The sequence below is a fragment of the Corylus avellana genome, chromosome 5 (genome assembly GCF_965113065.1).
Source record: "Corylus avellana chromosome 5, dhCorAvel1.hap1.2, whole genome shotgun sequence".
Taxonomy (NCBI): Eukaryota; Viridiplantae; Streptophyta; class Magnoliopsida; order Fagales; family Betulaceae; genus Corylus; species Corylus avellana.
This window is the reverse complement of record NC_142494.1, coordinates 13,116,100-13,135,656: the sequence shown is the minus strand read 5'-3', so window position 1 is coordinate 13,135,656 and position 19,557 is coordinate 13,116,100. Positions and strand designations below refer to the sequence as shown.

Below are 19,557 nucleotides of genomic sequence, written 5' to 3'. Positions count from 1 at the left end.
AAAAGCCTATTTGAAAAAAAAAAAAAAAGTACTTATTTGGTAAAAAAATTAAAAGTATTTTTAAGGGTCTATAAAGCTTAAAAATGACAAAAAAAAATACTTTTAACAAAAATTTAAAAATGAAGCTTTTGCTCAAAAGCTCTTTATGACTTAAAAGCTCTATTTCTCAAACTCAATACCAAACAAGCTCTAAAAGTGTTTTCAATTTTTTTACTAAACATATATATATATATATATATTTATTTTTTTCAAATAGACTTTTTGAGTGTTAAATCTATATTTAAACTTCTCAAATGCACTTACAAACATGCCCTTAATTGAGAGTCAACTACGTCAATTGGTCAACAAGTGCCAGCTATTAGCTAGCTCTTCTTGTCTTGTCCTTTAATTTCATTATATATATATATATATATATTGTTTGGAATTTGCATGGGGTGAGTGATATTTAATATTTATACGACTTTTATAAATTATCAACAAAGGATGGACATAAAAATTCTAGAAAGAGAAAAAAGAAAATATAAAAGGCAACTTGAAAAAAGATAAATAAAAAAAATAATAAGGAAAGGAAAGGAAAGACAAAGAGCGTGGGGTACGTAGTAGAGGTCTGGTGCTCACAAAACGCGTCTATCTCTGTTGATCGATTGGCATTGCATTAAAGATGGCAACCAAGTCCATGAAATTCATTGATTGCTACACAAAATCCACATTTTAGTTTCTCTTGTCTAGAGCTGCTAAAAGGTGATGGTTTATAAATACTTTTCACATTATTATACTAATTAAATAATTTAATTGGATTATATGACAGTATTTTGCCATGTTTATTTATTAAAACTTATAATATATATATTTTTTTACTTAAAATAGTTTTTTGCTGAAAAATGATTCTTACTTTATAAATTATTTAAGGGAGGTTTGTGTGACATCTAATATTACTCTTTCAAATAACATTCCCACTTACACTTTTAAGCTTGGCTTGTCTTTTGGTTTGAACCTTTACTTATCTTTTATATATACAAAACCATGATTCGAAACCAAATTTCAATCTCGGTCAGTGACAGAGGAATGGGGACCGGTATAAGTCATTGCCCTGCCCCAACTTCACAAGGAAGAAAAAATTTATGAGGCCATTTTTTTTTTTTGCCTACCGATCTCTCGCAACAAAATTTTTTGACCCTTGACCCTCTGCCCATATTAAATTCTACCTCTATCCGGCTATCCCTTATATGGGTAGTCCAATATTTGATTATTTAATTGAGCAACAAGTTCAAGAGCGCCTATGACATCCTCACAAACTCGAGAACAATTCATTATCTAAACTATAAACTTTTATTTATTTTTTAGTAAAGTCCACTTAACCTTATCAAATTACCATTACAATGACAATCTCCTCCCCCCAAACTATCAATTGAGACAATGTCCCTCTCAAACTACCTAAAAAATGACAATATGCCCCCTATGATAGCAAAATGACAAAATTACCCCTATATAAATTTTAAAGACAAAAATATCCATATAAATTTTTTTTAAAGAAAAATTTTAATTTTAAAAAAATTGAAAAAATGTAAAAAAAAAAAAATATATTTAAATTTAAAAAAAAAAAAAAAAAAAAAAAAAAAAAAACCGGGGGTGGCTGGCCACCCCTAGGCCTAGGGTGGCTTCGATCACCCCATGACCTTGGGGGTTGTTCACCAAATGAAAAAACACACAAAAAAAAAGGGCTAGCCAGCCACCCCATTTTTGCCCTAGGGGTGGCTGGGCACCCCATGGCCCTTGCCCTTGGGGGTGGTTCGGCCTGAACCACCCCCAAGGGCCAAAAAAAAAAAAAAAAACTATAAGTTTTGCCTGGTGGACGAACCACCCTCAAGGGTATTGAAAATGGCTCGAGGTGGCCAATCCACCCCTTGGTGAGTGCCTGGACCATCCTCAGTTACCTAGGGGTGGTTCGGCCACCATCCAAGGGTGGTCCGACACCACTTATGTTTTTGTTTTTAATTTTTACTTTTTATTTATTTTTAATTTTTTTTTTATAAATTGTAGTATTTTTTGTTTTTATTTTAATAAGGGTAATTTTGTCATTTTGCTAACACTTGGGGGCATATTGTTAATTTTTGGTAGTTTGAAGTTGACATTGTGGTAATTGATAGTTTGAAATGAAGATTATTATTATGATGGTAGTTTGCGGGGGTTAAATCACCTTTACCCTTCTTTTTTTTGTAATTTAGTCTTGAAGTTTATTATTGTTTTATAATCTTGAGTGACGCAGTACAAACTGTTGACATGGAGTGACTTGTCAGCGATCAATTCATGTCGTCGTGGGTTTCATTATCATTATAGGAATAAAAGAAAGAAAACAAGGTTGTCTTTAGTTTTGGCAGCCGACTCAATTTTTTTTTTAAAAAAATTATCCTTTCCCCATGAACTACCACTCGATTATTATATACCCTCATCAACTACTAATTTACATTTTGATCTCATCAAACTATCATTTCGTTATCAAAATCTCCCTTTTGTCAGTCAAAGTCGTTAAGTCAGACGGTTAATCTATCACGTGCGCGTCATATGCTTTGAATGCGTATGCATTTTTTTGAAGGTAAATATCATTTCTCCCCATAAATTACCATTCGATTACTATATACCCCTATCAACTACCAATTTTACGTGCACGTGATGAGTTGACCATTCGACTTAACGATCATGACTGATGAAAGTGGGGGTTTTAATAATGAAATGGTAATTTAATAAGATCATAATATAAAGTTGATAATTAATACGGTATATGTTCGCAGTTGATTTTGTTGTTCTGAGCACGTAAACGGTAAAAGGCACTCCACTTTCCTTCTTTTTGTCCTTCGTTTTGAGGTGCCACACCGAAAAACTATAAGAGAGAAAGAAAAAAGTTTATAATCATCTTATCAAAACATAAGTTTATATTTTTGTTTTTTTATTGGAAGAATCTCTTTTGAGTACGGTTGGCTTTATATATTATGAGTCCTAAGACCACAAGTTGAAGTGATGTCTTCTTCTTCTTCTTCTTCGGTTTTTTTTTTTTTAAATTTATTTTAATATTAAAATTAGATTTTTATTTAAAAATTAGGGTTAAATACCATTGACCCCATGTGATTTAATAACTTTATTTTTTGCCCCTTCGCTAGTACCTCGATTATGAATAAAGACAGAAATGATACCTCTATCAAACTTCTGTCCAAAATTTGACAAAAATTCACATCAGTGCCCTTAAAAACTTGACACGCGTCCATATATCTAATTAAAAAAAATTAAAAATAATAATAATAATATTTTTTTAAATTGAAAAAATTAAAACAAAATTTAACTAAATTATTATTATTATTATTATTATTATTATTATTTTTTTTTTTTTAAAAAAAAAAAAAATTGTTTGGAAAAGGGGTGGTCAGCCACCCTTGGCCATTTTGGGGTTGGCCGAACCATCCCTCTTGGCCACCCCCGTTTGGCCTGGGGTGGCTGAAGACTAGACGATCTGGGGGTGGTTTCAGCCACCCTAGACTAGATGGTTTGGGGGTGGTTGGCCAACCCCTTTTTTTTTTTTTTTGTCATTGGCCTTTTGGGGTGGCCGAAACCACCCCAGGCCAAATGGCCACCCCCAACAACCTTGGAAGTAGTTTCGGCCCCCCGTATTTTGCAACTTGGGGGTGGGTGAAGGGATGCAGTGTGACTTAGTGGACAATAGCGAATAACAATATTAAACATCAGATATGTATTTATAGATCTAGATTCTATCAATGATCTAAGAAATCTTCTTCATAAAAGCTAGATACTCTCAAGGTTTTGAAGAAAAACAAAGAAGAAACTCAACTTTGAGTAATTCTTATTAAACAAAACTCATATATAAAACAAATCTCCATTTCTGGAGGCTATAAGCATGTATTTATAATCCCAAGACTCATAAACCTAATTAAACTACGAATTAGAGTCCTTATTGCAATTCTAGACTTCTAATCCTAAATAAACACATAAATACGAAATTAAATGAAATTGAAACCCTACGGTGTCCGTCCGGACAGGACTTATATCCCTCCGGACGGCCACGTACATAAAATGTGAAAAACAATAAAAAACTACGGAGCTTGTCCGGACGGCTTCTCACATAAAGCCTAAAAACTAGCAATTAACATAGGTGCCGATCTACATCATTCTCCCCAGGTTGGAGAGAATTCGTCTTCGAATTCGGACTGTCCATTCCACAGTCCTTCGAATGCCCTGTCAACTCGTTCCATGCTCCCTTCCTCATGATCAAGACAAGGCAACACTCTATTATAAATGTGATGCCTCTAATCATTGATAGATTATGATGATTATTTTGAATGCCCCACACGCCACCGAGCCATACTTTGGGCTTGCCGTGCTTCTCTCGTGCCTTTTTCCTTCCACATGCCATGAAGATACTCAAGAATGAGTTAGTCCTTGTCTTCCTTGTGAACATATAATTTTTCTCATTCGCATAAAACTCATCACAATTACTGTTATGAGAATTTGACAAAATATCGACTACACCGAGGAAATCAACATAACCTAATTCTTCATCATAAAAATTAGGCACTTCACCTGGAAGGTCTTCATCCTCCTTATAATATTATACGACGTCATCCGTGGGTTCTTCCTCTTCCAATGGGTCATCTTCTTCGGGGTAGAGTTTGTCAAATGTGGGAGAAGACCGATCTTCTTTGTACTCTTCCTCTAGGTTGGATGACTAAGGTCTTTCATTGGGATCTACCTCACTGACATCGTCATCATAGGTAGGTGGGGAATCCCAATCCACGAATCCTTGTGAAGGATCTTCGATATCTTCATACTCGAACTCTTTATTAAGGAACTTAGGCTCTTGAAACTCTTTATCCACAGATTCTCTTTCCACCTCCATTGAATATGGGTTTGGTTGATGAATTTGAGGTTCGTGAATAACGGTCAAGTTGGCCTGTCGCGGCATTTCCGCCTCAATCCATGCCTTCCTTTGTGGAGTTGGTTGCTCGCGACGAACGTCAGGACCACCCATGTTGGCTAACTGGTTAATGAGACTGTCTATCTGCCCCCACAAGGTCTCTATCCGATCATCCATGTGTTGCCGCCAATGGATCTCCTTTTGATACCTCCTTTCTGCTGCCTTTATAGGCACCTTCTTTTTGTTGGAAATTTTTACCTTTTCTTTTTGGGTGTCTAGCTTGACGCTTGTGTCTTGTGATATAGGATGAGCTTGTGTTGTTGGAATTCCTTCTGCGCCTTGCATAAGGATTGACAGGTTCACTCTCAACGATAAATTTGTTTCTCGCCCCTGCGTACCGCGGATTTGGTTGACGACGACGAACGCTCGGACCATCCATGTCCGCTAAGTGATCGGTAGGGACCTCGTGTGAGCGCATGCTCCTTCTTCCACACGGTTAGACCACTAAACCTCTCCTCTATGTGCCGCAAACGAATTGCTGGTTGGTCCTTACATGCTGCCTTCGTGCACACATGCACTTCATTCATGTCTGCTAGACGGTTACCCCTCCTCATTCATGGAAAGTAACTTGGGCTCTGATACCAACTGATGTAGCGTGACTTAGTGGACTGTAGGGAATAACAACATTAAGCAGCATATATGTATTCCTAGATCTAAATTATATCAATGATCTAAGAAATCTTCTTCATAAAAGCTAGATACTCAAAACAAAGAAGGAACTTAACTCTAAGTAATTCTTATTAAACAAAACTCATACATAAACCAAATCTCCCTTTCTGGAGGCTATAAGCATGTATTTATAGCTCTAAGACTCAAAAACCTAATTAAACTACTAATTAGAGTCCTTATTGCAATTCTAGACTTCTAATCCTAAATAAACACATAAATACGAAATTAAATGAAATTGAAACTCTACGGTGTCCGTCCGGACGGCCACGTACGTAAAACGTGGAAAACAATAAAAAGCTATGGAGCTCGTTCGGATGGCCTTAAGCTCCGTTCGGACGACTTCCCACATAAAGGCTAAAAATAAGAAATTAACATAGGCCGATCTACATCACGAAGCCACCCCATGGGGGTGGCCGACCACCCCTTAAGGCAAAATGGGGGTGGCTTTTGGCCACCCCTTTTCCAAAAAAAAAAAAATTCCTTTTTTTTTTTAAAAAAAATAAAAATTTAATTTAATTTAATTTTTTAATGTTTTTAATTTTAATTAAGTACATGGGCACGTGTCAAGTTTTTAAGGGTGCTGACGTGGATTTCTGTCAATTTTTGGACGAAAGTTTGACAAAGGTATCATTTTCGTCTTTATCTATAGTCAAGTATCAGCTATGATACAAAACAAAATTGAGGGAGCAAAAAATAAAGCTGTTAAACCACATGGTAAAATAGTATTTAACCCTAAAAGTTATTATTCTTACTTTTTGGAAAGAAAAATTATTAATTACGTTTTTATATTTAAGACTTTCCATATTCTTCTCAGGATTTTACAAAGGATTGTAAGTATTTATCATGTCTGTAATTTAGATTTTTTTGCGATAGTGATTTCTTAGGTTGGTTGCCCCGACGTGATTTCTCTCTTTGATTTGTTCAATGTGTTTTGTATTGTGGATGTGTGTTTTATCTTGTGGTTGTATTGTTTATATTCTCTAATTAAATAATTTTAGGGAAAAAAATATAAAAAAAAGGCCCCCAAACTAACAGCCGTTTGCGATAGAGCCTCACAATGTTTAAAAGGTACTAAAGTAACCATCAAACTACCAAAGTGTGTAAAAAATGTGACATCTTATTTTATATTCCTATAATACCCCTATTCTTTTAATAAATAAATAAATAAAATAATAAAATAAACTAAACTATTTTTTTTAAAAAAAAAAAAAGAAAAAAAAAACCCAAGGGGCGAATAAATACATTTTTTTTTAATAAATAAAAAATTAGTCAATGTAGTTGGCTTAAGTTACAAATTGCTTATGCAGTATAAAAAATATGGATAAATGCAAAATGAAACCCTGTGCTTGGCTCAATTGGTAGCCACCTATTAGTAGGAGTGTTCAAGTGATTATAAACGGCGGTTATTGGCTATAATCGCTAACCGCAACTACCTAGGCAGTTAGCGGTTATTTAAACAAATAACCGGCGGTTTTATAACCGCTTTTTATATATGAGCTTTTGAACTTTTTGAGGTGTTTTAGGCTTTTATTGAGCCTATTTTTTGGACTTATTTTATACTTTTTGGTCAAAATATTCACAAAAAGTATACAAAGAATTTTGTTTTTGGGCCAAACAATGTTTTGGAATAAGGTCTGGCCCAAAACAACATACTTTGAAAATCTAATAATCAAGCAAGGTATTTTTTTTTTTTTTTTCTAATCTAATATTGAAAGGAATACAGAAAAGGGATTAGGAAATTCAAATACAAATTCCAAATCCAAAAAAACACCAACATTCCAAGTCCAGCAATATCCTCCTCAGCGACGAGTTCAAAGCAGATGTTGCATATTTGTATTCAAACTCAAGATGTCAATAGAGTTGGTTGTTTGGGTGAACCAAATGAGGAGTGAGGGCAAGCAAGACCAAATCTTTGACCCTCTCCTTAGAGCACTAGCAATAGATGCCTTATATGCCGTTCTCTTCCCTATGTTTAGGAAAAGTTTCAAAAAAACACAAAAACCTACTCACATCAGATTCTCTACATTTAACCATCCATCAAGGGTTGTTATAGTGTTTCCCAATGTGTAGGGAACCAAAAGTGGTTCCCTATACATTATTTTAATATAAATATTTCTCTTTCCTCTCTCCTCTTTCATCTTTTTGTCTTTAATTGGGGATTGTGTTGGGATTTTGTGAAAAAAGTGAGGGTAGGTAGAGAACTTGTATTTTGTAAAGAAATAATATTTTAATGGTATAGGGAAATGTAAGGGAATCTATTGTGAAATATATTTTCATAGGAAAGCAAAAAGTAGTTTTATTCCTTAAACTCAGGGAAAATCAAAGGGAAGCTGCTGCTAGTGCTCTAATAGGGAACATATTTGAGGAGGAAATGCAGGTGCTTGATGTGGTTTGCATGTGGTCAACCAGAATCCTTTCAAAGTTTCAAGAGACTAGCCATCTAGGGAATTTGCAACATTTCCAGAAAAACCAGAGTATAAAGAGAGAGAGAGAGAGAGAGAGAGGGGGGGACGAGAGACTGTGAGATAGAGAGAGATAGATAGAAGGAGGCGACGAGAGAGAGGGTCCAGAGGAGAGGGATGGGTGAGAAAGCTCAGCTCAGAGAGGGACAGCATCAGAGGCAAAGGGAAGGAAGGAGGAATATGATGAAACCTAACACTTGCATTTTATACTTTGTTTTGTTGTTGTTGTTGTTGTTTTTTTTTTTTTTTTTTTTTCCCTTTAAAACGACGCCGTTTTCGTTTTGATGTTATATTTTTTATATAATATATATTTATAGTATTATATATAAGGGTAGGTGGGTTAGTGGTTATTAACCACTTTTCCCTATTTCTAAAATCGTTAACCGCAACCATCTTGAACGGTTAGCTGTTTTTTATAACTACCTACCAAAAGCGGTTAGTGGTTGGCGGTTAGCGGTTATAAGTAGTTAGCAGTTAGCGGATATAAGTAGTTAGCGGTTAGCGGGGTGGTTATAACCGCCCCGTTTGAACACCCCTACTAAAATGTATTGTTTTCTAACGTAGAACACTATTGTCACTCGGTCCATTCGCAAATGCTCTGCTAATTAGCCCAATCACATAAAGAACATCAAACAAAAACCATTTTAATTTTTAGTCTAAAACTTGAATTAGAAGAACCCAAATTTACAGTAAAACATATTGCTTTTAATGTAGACGAACATCGTCGCTCACTTCCATTCACAAAGGCTCTACTAATTAACCCAAAGAAGATCACAAAAAATAAATAGATAAAACCATGTTCAAAGCAATTTTTCCCTTCTTTGTTTTTAAAAAAATATAATTATTACTTTATTATATATATATACAGGGACAGAACCAGGAAGTCCAATGGCCTGGGGCCGGGCTAAGGCATAAAATGAATTTTTTTTTTAATTGAAATAAAATGAAAAATATATTAAAATAATTAAGTAATGGTGAAAGCATGAATGGAATACATTAGGATTGAAGATCAAATTAATATGTAAGAACAAAATTGACCTCAATTCAGTTTTAACCAAAAACAAAATACATAAATAATTGTTTCATAATACATTTCAAATTCCAGCTCAAACATCTATCAAAATGGAACCTTTCGTTTTTTCATATCCCGAAAATTATCGATGATTGAATCTGTACTAAATGTCGCAACAATTTCTCTTTCGATGTACAACATCAGAGAATCTGTTAGAAACTCATCTTCAATTTTGTTGCGAAGCCTAGTTTTGACAATATTCATAGCCGAAAATGCTCGTTCTGTAGTTGCGGTAGAAACAGGAAGAGTAAGCAAAAGTACAACAACTTGGAAAACAAGTTGGTAGATAGTTGATTTTTCGGTTTTAACCAACCATTGGCATAATTCAGAAATATTTGACAATCCTTGGAAACTTGCATGTTGAACTACATTGTGCTCATAATGGTGAAGTTCTATTTCCAAACGTTCTTTTTCATGATTAGTAAAGTCTTGCGGATAAAACTTGTTTACCAACTGCCATATATTATCAATTCTAAAAGATTCACGAGCAACTCGAGGATCAGGAGCTGAGCCGAGAATAAGCAACTCCACTGCAGCCTCACTAAACCGGCGATTTAATTCTTTCAATTGAGAATCTATTACGGCACAAAAAAATCCAGTCGATAATAATGCTAAATTGTATTGTCGACTTGTTGATGGCGAGCTCGACCTTTTCTCTCCACATAACAAGCATTCATATCTGGAACATCTATGTTGCATTTATTACAAAACAACTTCACATTGGCAAGCAAAATATCCCATTTATCATCTCTATATTGTTGAATGCACGCTTTAGTGGATGAAACAAGATGCATGACACTTAAAATATCTTGAGATTTGGATTGCAAAGCCATACATAGATGATCAGAAATCTGCATAGTTTCTTCCATGAGATGTAAGATGAATACAAATTCAAATGAAGTCATTACCTAATGAATTGAATCCGCTTCTGCTCGTTGGGAAGAAGTAGTTCCCATATCAATGAGTTTAACAATAACTTCACAAACTAGACTAAAAATTTTGATCAAGTTAGAAACTGATCTCAAGTGAGAACTCCAACGAGTATCTCTAGCCCATTGTAAAGTACGAATTTGATTAAGTCTCCTTCTAGTCTCAATCTTATCAATTTTAATCATGTAAGCATTTTTAGCAGCTTGGCCAACCCGCAGTTCTTCAAATCGATTGCATGAGGAACAAACAATATTGATAATAGAATTCAAATTGGTAAAAAATTAATGAACACGAATAACTTCTTTTGATGACGCCACTAATGCCAATTGCAATCGATGTGCAAAACAATGAATATAGTAGGCATATGGACAATCATTTGAAACCAAAGCTTGCAACCCATTCCACCCACCTCGCATGTTACTTGCACCATCGTATCTCTGCCCTCGAATATTTTGAATGTCTAGCCCATGTTTAGACAATACAAAATATATACCTTTTTTAGGGTTAATGCCACAGTATTAGAGACTTGAACAAGCCCAAAAAATCGTTCTCGCACAAAACCATTTTTGTCAACAAATCTTAAAACTATAGCCATTTGCTCCTTCATTGACTCATCACAAGCTTCATCAACAATTAAGCAAAATTTTGCATTACCAATTTCATCACGAATTTCCTTTTTCACTTTAGTTGAAAAAACATGTAAAATTTCTTTTTATATTTTTGGTGATGTGTAAAAGGCATTTTTTGGAGCTTTAGCTATTACTGCAGCAATCTCATTATATGAAACTGTCAAATATGATATTTCAAGGAAATTTCCATGATTCTTTGAACCCACACTTTCATCCCGACCTCTAAAAGCAACACCTTGAAATGCAAGCACTCGAACAACATCAATAGAGGCTTTCAACTGTAGTTGATTGTTTGCAATTTGTTCAGAAGTGAACTTTTCAAACACATTTTGTATGTGTTGAGACTGGTTCTTCAAGTCGTCGTATGACTTCTCAGCAATTCTGTGAAATGAATTAGGATCTTTTCCTATAAGATTGAGAAAGCACATTGTTTTCCATCTCTAACTTTCTTCCAATTCCTAAATCCATCTATAGTGAATACACGTTGCGTAGGATGCCCAGATGGCTTACTAAAGAAAAAGCATGGCAAACAAAATGTAGCATCTTTATCACGTGAATATTCAATGTAGGAAATAGCTGGTACCACGAAGGTTGAAAGCTACGAAAGTGATCTTTTTGTCCAAATTTTGGGTACTTTGAGACATTAGGTCGGTACAGACCATTTCTAATGTAAGCTCGTCGAATTTCGTCCTGTTGATTAGGATCATAATCCCATATCTGACGACGCAATCCAGGATCAAATTCCAATGAACTAATATCAAATTCATTGATGTCAATTCTTCGAGATTTGTTAGGAGAATTTTCAGGCACTGGGATATCAGAAGTTGGCAATGATGCATCACTAACGTCGGCATCTGAGCTTTGTGTATTTTGTTTTTTGAAAAAATCAAGTATTGTATTTGATTTTTCCATCACCTACAAATAAAATTTTCATCATCATCAATAAACAATAATACTAATAAATGCCCACTTGTTGAGGCAAGAGAAGAGAATATTTGTTTGATTCTTACGACCACATGCTTACAAGTCACAACAAATGTAATTAATCAACAAATGAGACAAAAACATGGATTGACACAATACTTTACTGTTCACCCAATGCATTGACACAAACAGTCAAACATTGAAGAAAAAAAATACACAATACTTTAGCCTACACAATCTACAAAGTTGTAGTCTTCTCTATTTACCTTGCACTGTTCAAACTTGCACGTTTGGTTCTATTATGTAACCTTTCAATTTGTTTCTAGTATTTCTATTTGTGATTTGTCTAATTTGAACCATTTCAAAACAACTAAACAAAAGGGTATTTTTTCTCTCTTTCTAGAAAGCTTGATAGGTTAATGTTAATGAAGGACGTAAATCTAATTTCTTTTTTTAGAAAAAAAAAAATCCACCTTCATTGAAAAAGGAGTCAAAACAGAGCAAAGGAGCTCTGTGGGTACAATCAAAGTAGAGCATTCAACTCTGTATTCACCACCACAGCAATACAATCGGGAGTCACGTCCTCCCAAGATCTGTCAGAGTTAGAGTACAGAGCTTCCTTAGCAAGAAGGTGAGCAGCCGTGTTTGCTGCTCTGCCGACATGAGAGCACTACCAATGGGAATAGGAAAGAAGCTCCACTCTGATATCCACAAATCACAATAATCAGCGCAAAACCATTGTTAATGGAAATCCCGGAGTTAAGAGCATGGCACACCAATTTAGCATCTCCCTCAAGCCAAATAAATTGAAAACCCAAGGCTTTGCAGAGGAGGACAGCATGGAGGCTGACCATAGCTTTGGCGACAGCTATGGCCAGCCTAATTGAAGAGAAGTATAAAAGCAAGTAAGCAACCATGGTACGTTAATTGATTATGAATTGAAGTTAGGGTTTCAAATTTCAAGAACTTACCTCCGAATCTACTACTTCTTTGAAGGAGGCTACTGCTGATGCTAGGTGGGAAACTAGGAATCGTTCCTTCAGACTATGGACTTTGCAGGTTAGGTAAATTTTGATTTTGTTTTTCTTGTCTTCTTCTATTCGGCTGGCACAGTGAAATTAGGGTAGCAGATTAGGGTAGATTGAAATTGGGATGAAGGGCTTGAAATGGCTAAGGCCAATATATATATATTTTTTTGGATATGGAATAGGTAAGGGTCGTAAGGCCCAAATTGTTTTTCGGAATTGGGATGAAGGGCCAAAAAAATTTTTGAGGAAGGGCTAGAAATTTTTTTGGCAAGGGGCCCAAGCCTATATTATTATTATTTTTTTTTTTTCCCTTATAATTTTTTTTTTTTTTTTTTTTGTGGTGGGATATATATACAATGACGGAAGAAGGGTGCCCCCCCCCCCCCCTATATATATTGGGTATTTTAGTAATTTTTGATACAATTCCAATGAAAGAAAATGTGCTGTCACCAAACTAAGAAATATGATTAGCTATTTTATTTCACTTTCTTTCATTCCCAGTAATAATTATTTATTTTTCCTAATGGAATAGTCATTTCTCGTAAATGTTTAAGACATAATCCATCATTTCATGTGTTAATTTTATCCTTTAATGATGGATTCACCAATAGGGAAGCCAAGGCATAGAGGATTTGGAATGACTATCAAATAAAAGCGAACTATGAGAGAGGGAACAATGTGCTTGTGTCAATTTTAGAGAGCTTTGAGGACATGGGCTTTAATATATTGTAGTCCAGGGGTTTTATCTTAATTAAAGGTGAAATGGAAAGTGGATCAGATGAATAACAAGCCGATAGAAAAGTGGATTGTGTAATATCCCCAAACACAATAATATCAACAATAATGTAAACTAAAGGAACATAATATAAGACATGCACATTATAATCGTAAGACAAGGAATTTGGTTAAGAAGTGAAAAGCCCATAGAATACATTAATGGAAAAACCACTTTGGGGCCTCCAAACCTAGGAAATCACTATGAGAGAGATTCAGATTATAAACACAAAATTTACAACCCGATGTAAATTATAGACTTTGTAAGACAACAAGCCATCAACTTGCCTCCAGCTTGACAATCTTCTCATGGTACCTTTCTTCACCAACTCCTCTGATAAGCTCTTCAATAGATAAATAAATAATAGATCTAGTTACCACAAAACTTGATACATCAAGAGAAGGTAAGCACTCAACTTAAAATGTCTTCCCTCAAGAATAGCGGAAGCAAGCAAACAACCAAGCAACAAAAGCACAGTGAAGCAAGAACACATATAGAATAAAATCTAGGTTGGAACTTAATCAGATTGCTTAAACTCACCAAATGAGCATAAATTTCTTTATACTAATCCACAACATGCAAGGAACCCTTCAGAACAGTGCAGATTCGTGAGATTCCATCATGACGAGATGATGACGAAATTCAAATATGAGATTTTGTTGTGACGACTGTAGAGTTGACGAAACGCTAGGGTTTCATCGCTAACTTTCTGACAAAAGAATTTTTGTCATGATGTCTTGATGATGTTGTGATAATGAAATCTCACAATAGGTTCAAGGGACTATAAGAACCAATTTTCTTCATGACGGGATGATGACATAATCATTATGAAACCTTACAGAAAGTTTGAGAGCTTCATAGAACACTTTCGTCATGATGAGATGCTAACGTCATCATGATGAAACCTTATAGAAAGTTGGTGGATAGGGAAAATACATTTCGTCATGACGGAAACCTGACATCTTCATGAAGAAAAATCAACTCTTTAGCCAAATCCGTCAACACTTCATCATGACAGTACCATGATGAAATCTTCTAGAAGAAACACCACACAACCAGATAGTTTCAAAACACTACAAAGACACTAAGAAAACATACATTTACTTTTAACACAACGAATAAGTCAAATTTCTAAAACTTAACACAGGCTAAGAGAAATTGATAAAAAAGGGACAAAAAGTAGAGCAATAAATATAAAATGAGAAGAGAAGACAATTGAGAGAATAACATTTCTCCAATAAGAACAACCTTTCACATTAAAGTTTTGGGTATATGCAAAATTCTTATTAATAGATCACGTTGAGTTATTATTATTATTATTATTATTATTATTATTATTATTTTGCATGAACATAACTCGAACCAAACCTATAGTAGTAATAGATTATGTATGAGATTTGGTCCATTAGGTACTTCCTTATTGATTATTTGCTAGTGAATTACGTATAAGTGGTCCTCATGGTCCTGGATGATGTTTGGGATCTAGTCCGCCTAGTACTTCACGGTTGATTCTTACAATTGGATGATGGCTGGAATCTGGTCCGCCTGGTACTTCACGGTTAATTCTTACAAAGGGATGATCTCTGGGATCTAGATCTGGTCCACCTGGTACTAGATGATGTTTAGAATCTGGTCCGCCTGGTACTTCACGGTTGATTCTTACAAATGGATGATGTTTGGGATCTAGATCTGGTCCACCTGGTACTAGATGATGTTTGGAATCTGGTCCGCCTGGTACTTCACGGTTGATTCTTACAAATGGATGATGTTTGGGATCTAGATCTGGTCCGCTTGGTACTTCATGGTTGACAACAAATCGATCATGAATGGGATTGAGTCCTGCAGCTAGAAGCTCAGTAACCAGTCGAGCGTTTGATCTCATAAAGAGCACTGAGAAGATCATGACAAAGAACATCTTCGTAATCATTGAATCAACCTTCATTGTGATTGAACAATGGACAAGCGCTAGCAGTGTTAAATTAAAATTTACCCAGTTCTATTTAATATATAGGGATAACTTTTAGATATTCAATGTATGTATTTATTGTTGCATGCAAATTTGGATGTAATAATGTTGATTTATTTCCTTTTGTTGCCTATCAGAATCTAGCTTCTACAAAAACTATATCCAACATTTATTATCTTCCAACCACCTACTATCTTCATTGTGCAATCAACAATTCAATGTAAATATTTTTTCACTCAAATATATTAATAAATTTCTTATAGCTACATGGTAACACTTGTGCGTCTTTGCATGTCCCATGAGAATTTAATTTAAATTATATGGCGACACATGCATATATAAGTTGGTGGTGTCGTTTAGACAACACATGCACAATCATATTCTTACTTTTTCTTTTTTAGTTTTTTCCTTATAAGATTTCAACAAAATGCATCTAGTCCATGATGGCTACAGATTATCACCTAGGGAAAACAATATATAGCATGCACCACTACAACTTCAAACCAGCTCTTTTTGATTTGCTTGTAGTTCTATATATTCGTACATGAAATTCGTCCAACTTAATCAATCTTTAAAAAGTGTAATGTGTCATTTAGAATGTAATGTAAAAGGCCCATTTTTTTTTTAAGTGTTTGTGAATTCAAAGAGTTTTTAAATTTATTTTTTGTGATGTATTAAGAGTGGATGCTTATGGGTCTATTAATAGGCCCACTCGTCATCCAAAGTTAATGAATCAATTTTTTTTTCTTATATGTTCACACAAAGGGAGGAAAAGGGAGGAGAGAGATTCGTAATCAATTTTTTTTTCTTATATGTTCACACAAAGGGAGGAAAAGGGAGGAGAGAGATTCGTTCTAGTAACCTCCAATTCATGAGACATGGTCTCCAACCGATGAAGCTAGTTAATGAATCAATTACTCTCATGATTGGTATGTTTTAATGGTTCAAATATATAATTTGAAAGAAATTTAGTGAGTTTAATGGGCTCAAATAGTAGTTCAGTATATGGTTAATGACTAATTAACTTTTTGAATAAAAATTAACAATTGAATTGTGCATTGTATTTTTCTATTAACTCACAAATGACTAGTCCAATATCCTATATCTACCTTTTCGGCTTTCCATCTTCATCGTACACATGGCTTTGACCCCTTTCCTGCATTAGACAAATAAGCCCAATAATGCTATCAATTATAAATTAAGATAGTCTTTTTTACGAAAATAATAATTACTAAACTAATTACTCCTCATTAACCTATGAAACTTGTAACATTCTTCATTCAATTAACCAATTTATTTTACATGAATAATAGCCTGACCATTTTATTAATATTGATTCATTTTGATATCACAATGCACCATGATGAGGTAATTAATCTCATGAATTCTTATCTTGAATTACATATATATGATGAATTATTTAACAAAGAAAACCTAAAAAAAAAAAAAGAAAGTATATTCTAAGCAAATTCTCTTGGCAATATTGAATATATGAGAAAATTTTATTGATGGAAAAAGTAACAAATTTAATTGTAACACATATATAGTAGCATTTAGTTAGGAAATAAAATATGGTATATTTAAGCCAAGTAATTAATTAATGAGTTGTGCATAAAGAAGTAGATTCCATGCATTAGGGACTCCAGCAACGCACCAATGGCTACAATCCATCCCATAGTGGCCTCCAACGCCGTAGACGGATGGATGCGCATCTTTTCTTTGCTGGGAGAGTCGTGTTACATTGCGCAAATGCACTAGCTTTGACATGCTACGCAACACCTTCTCTAATGCTATTTCTGCTGGATGTTGGTGTCTTGGATATGGATTTCCAAATATTGGATTTCTTTCTTCACTGCAATTCTTTCCATTATGCTTCCCCCAATCACTTGCACTTAATAAAATTTGGAGATCGATTGACATGTCCAAATCAAATATATTGTTAACATATATAAATACCTCAATTGCTTTTTATTATGATCAAGCCTACTTACTTGAGATGATATGGTGAGATTCCTTGGAAGAAGATCTTGCTTTTTTTAGGATCAAAATTTTGATCAACCCATCGAGCCCACGTCTTGAGCCCTCTTTCATAGGCAACTAGCCAATTCATGTCTTTATATATATACTTCCCATCGTCATTGAAATCCCACCTATATATCATCATGAAATCCAAAATTACTCATCGCGGATTTTAGTTTAAAGAAAGAAAAAATAAAATAAATGAAGGGATTAATGGAAATTTGACAGCTGTTTATTTCCGGTGTGAAGCCAATGGTGCCATGAGTTGAATATCAACACGTCAATTCCTTCCCATGTATTCGTGTCGTCAAGCTTGTTGAGTTTCGAAATCTGCCCATATCTCGTGTTCAATGTCCATGAAAAATACATTCCACGTAAGCATCACAGAAACATTGTATTCCTGCATATAATATACAATATGTGCATCAACAAAATATTAAGGGGAAAATTCACTTTACCTTCCTGAAGTTTTCAGAGTTTTTCAATTTGAACCCAAAGTTTAAAAATTGGCAATGTACACCCTAATGTTTCAAAAAATTTCAATTTAAACCTTCCGTTACTAATTTCCGTTAAATTAGACAGAAATTTTAAAAAACAAGCCTGGGGGTAATTACATAATTTCATAGATTTCCGTCCAATTTGACGGAAATTAGTAACAGAAGGTTTAAATTGAAAATTTTTGAAACATTAGGGGGTACATTGCCAATTTTTAAACTTTGAGGTTCAAATTGAAAAACCTGAAACTTCAGGGGGGTAAAGTGGATTTTTTTCCCATAAAACTTAATTTGTTAAACAACTCATTTGTAATCATGTCGAACGTATATAGGATAAATATCTTATAAATCCATGAGTTAACGCACCAAAACAGAAAACTCCCTGATTTTTTTTTTTCTCAAATTTTTACTCCCTATGTCAATTGAAAAGGCAAATTAACCCATGCCAGTACATTTTTCACCAAATGTTTAACTCCCGTCAGTCCCAACTAAACGCACCGTTATGCCATGTTAACATATTAATTTAATTTAAAATTTAAATTAAAAAAAAAAATTGAAGGGGTAGCCGGAAAGCCACCCTTAACCTTTATAAAGTGGCCGCAAGCCACCCTTATGGGGTAGGGTGCCCCTAACCCCTTCGGGGGTGGCCGCAAGCCAACCCCAACCCCTATGCGGTGGCTTGCTGCCACGGTGCCACCCCCAAGGGGTTAAGGTGGCTTTCCGGCCACCCTATCAAATTTTTTTTTTTTTTTTAAAGATTTAATTTTTCAATTAAATTAATAAAAAAATTAATATGCTGACGTGGTAAAACGGTGCATTTATTTGGGACTGATAGACGTTAAAAATTTAGGGGAAAATGTAATGGTAGGGGTTAATTTGTCTTTTCGATTGACATATGGAATAAAAATTCGAAGAAAAAAAAGTTTGGAGAGTTTTCTGTTTTGATGTGTTGACTCAGGGATTTATAAGATATATATAAATATATATAAAACATGCATTTTTTTTTTTTTTTTTTTTTTTATCTACCAGCTTAAGCATATATATTAGTGAGCCAAGCTAGTCCCAAGAAGTCCAAGAGTGGGTTGAAGAAAATGCACCGTAAATGTGAATGTACGGAGGGGCCCCATCCTTTGAAGCGTGTAGTCAGAGTGTGGTGTAGCTGCATGAAGCATGCATATCAATGATTGCCATTGGTTCAAACTTAATGAATCTCCAACAAACCTGATGAACTGGTTTTTACATCTCCTTAAGAAATTTACACCATTGAACCTGCATAAAAAAAATACTTTTAGCCAAATTAGGTCGTTGATAAATAGTTTGTCTTATTAAATTATGGCATGATAAATTTGAAGCCTTACATAGAAAGTATTTCAATGATTTTAAACTATTTTTCAAGATTTTTGACTATTATGAACCAACTAATGATATATGGTAAAGATTTAAATGAATCCCAAATTTAGTGATATAGTTGACATTGTCAAAAAGTTCAAATTAGATTCTAGTTTTGTTCAGTAGTTGTCATAGTTGTTAGGTTTTTAGAGTTGGCTAATTTGGTACTCAAAATACTTTGATATAATTTGGCTTTAGAAAAAATGTTTTTAAGAAATC

The 19,557-nt window shown here is 34.4% G+C and overlaps 2 pseudogenes; both read right to left on the bottom strand.

Annotated features, from left to right (window-relative positions):
- Positions 1-9,229: 9,229 nt before the first annotated feature.
- LOC132187917 (uncharacterized) lies at positions 9,230-11,655 on the bottom strand (annotated as a pseudogene).
- Positions 11,656-17,029: 5,374 nt separating this feature from the next.
- Positions 17,030-19,557, bottom strand: part of LOC148585801 (protein trichome birefringence-like 43) — a 70,651-nt pseudogene continuing 68,123 nt past the window's right edge.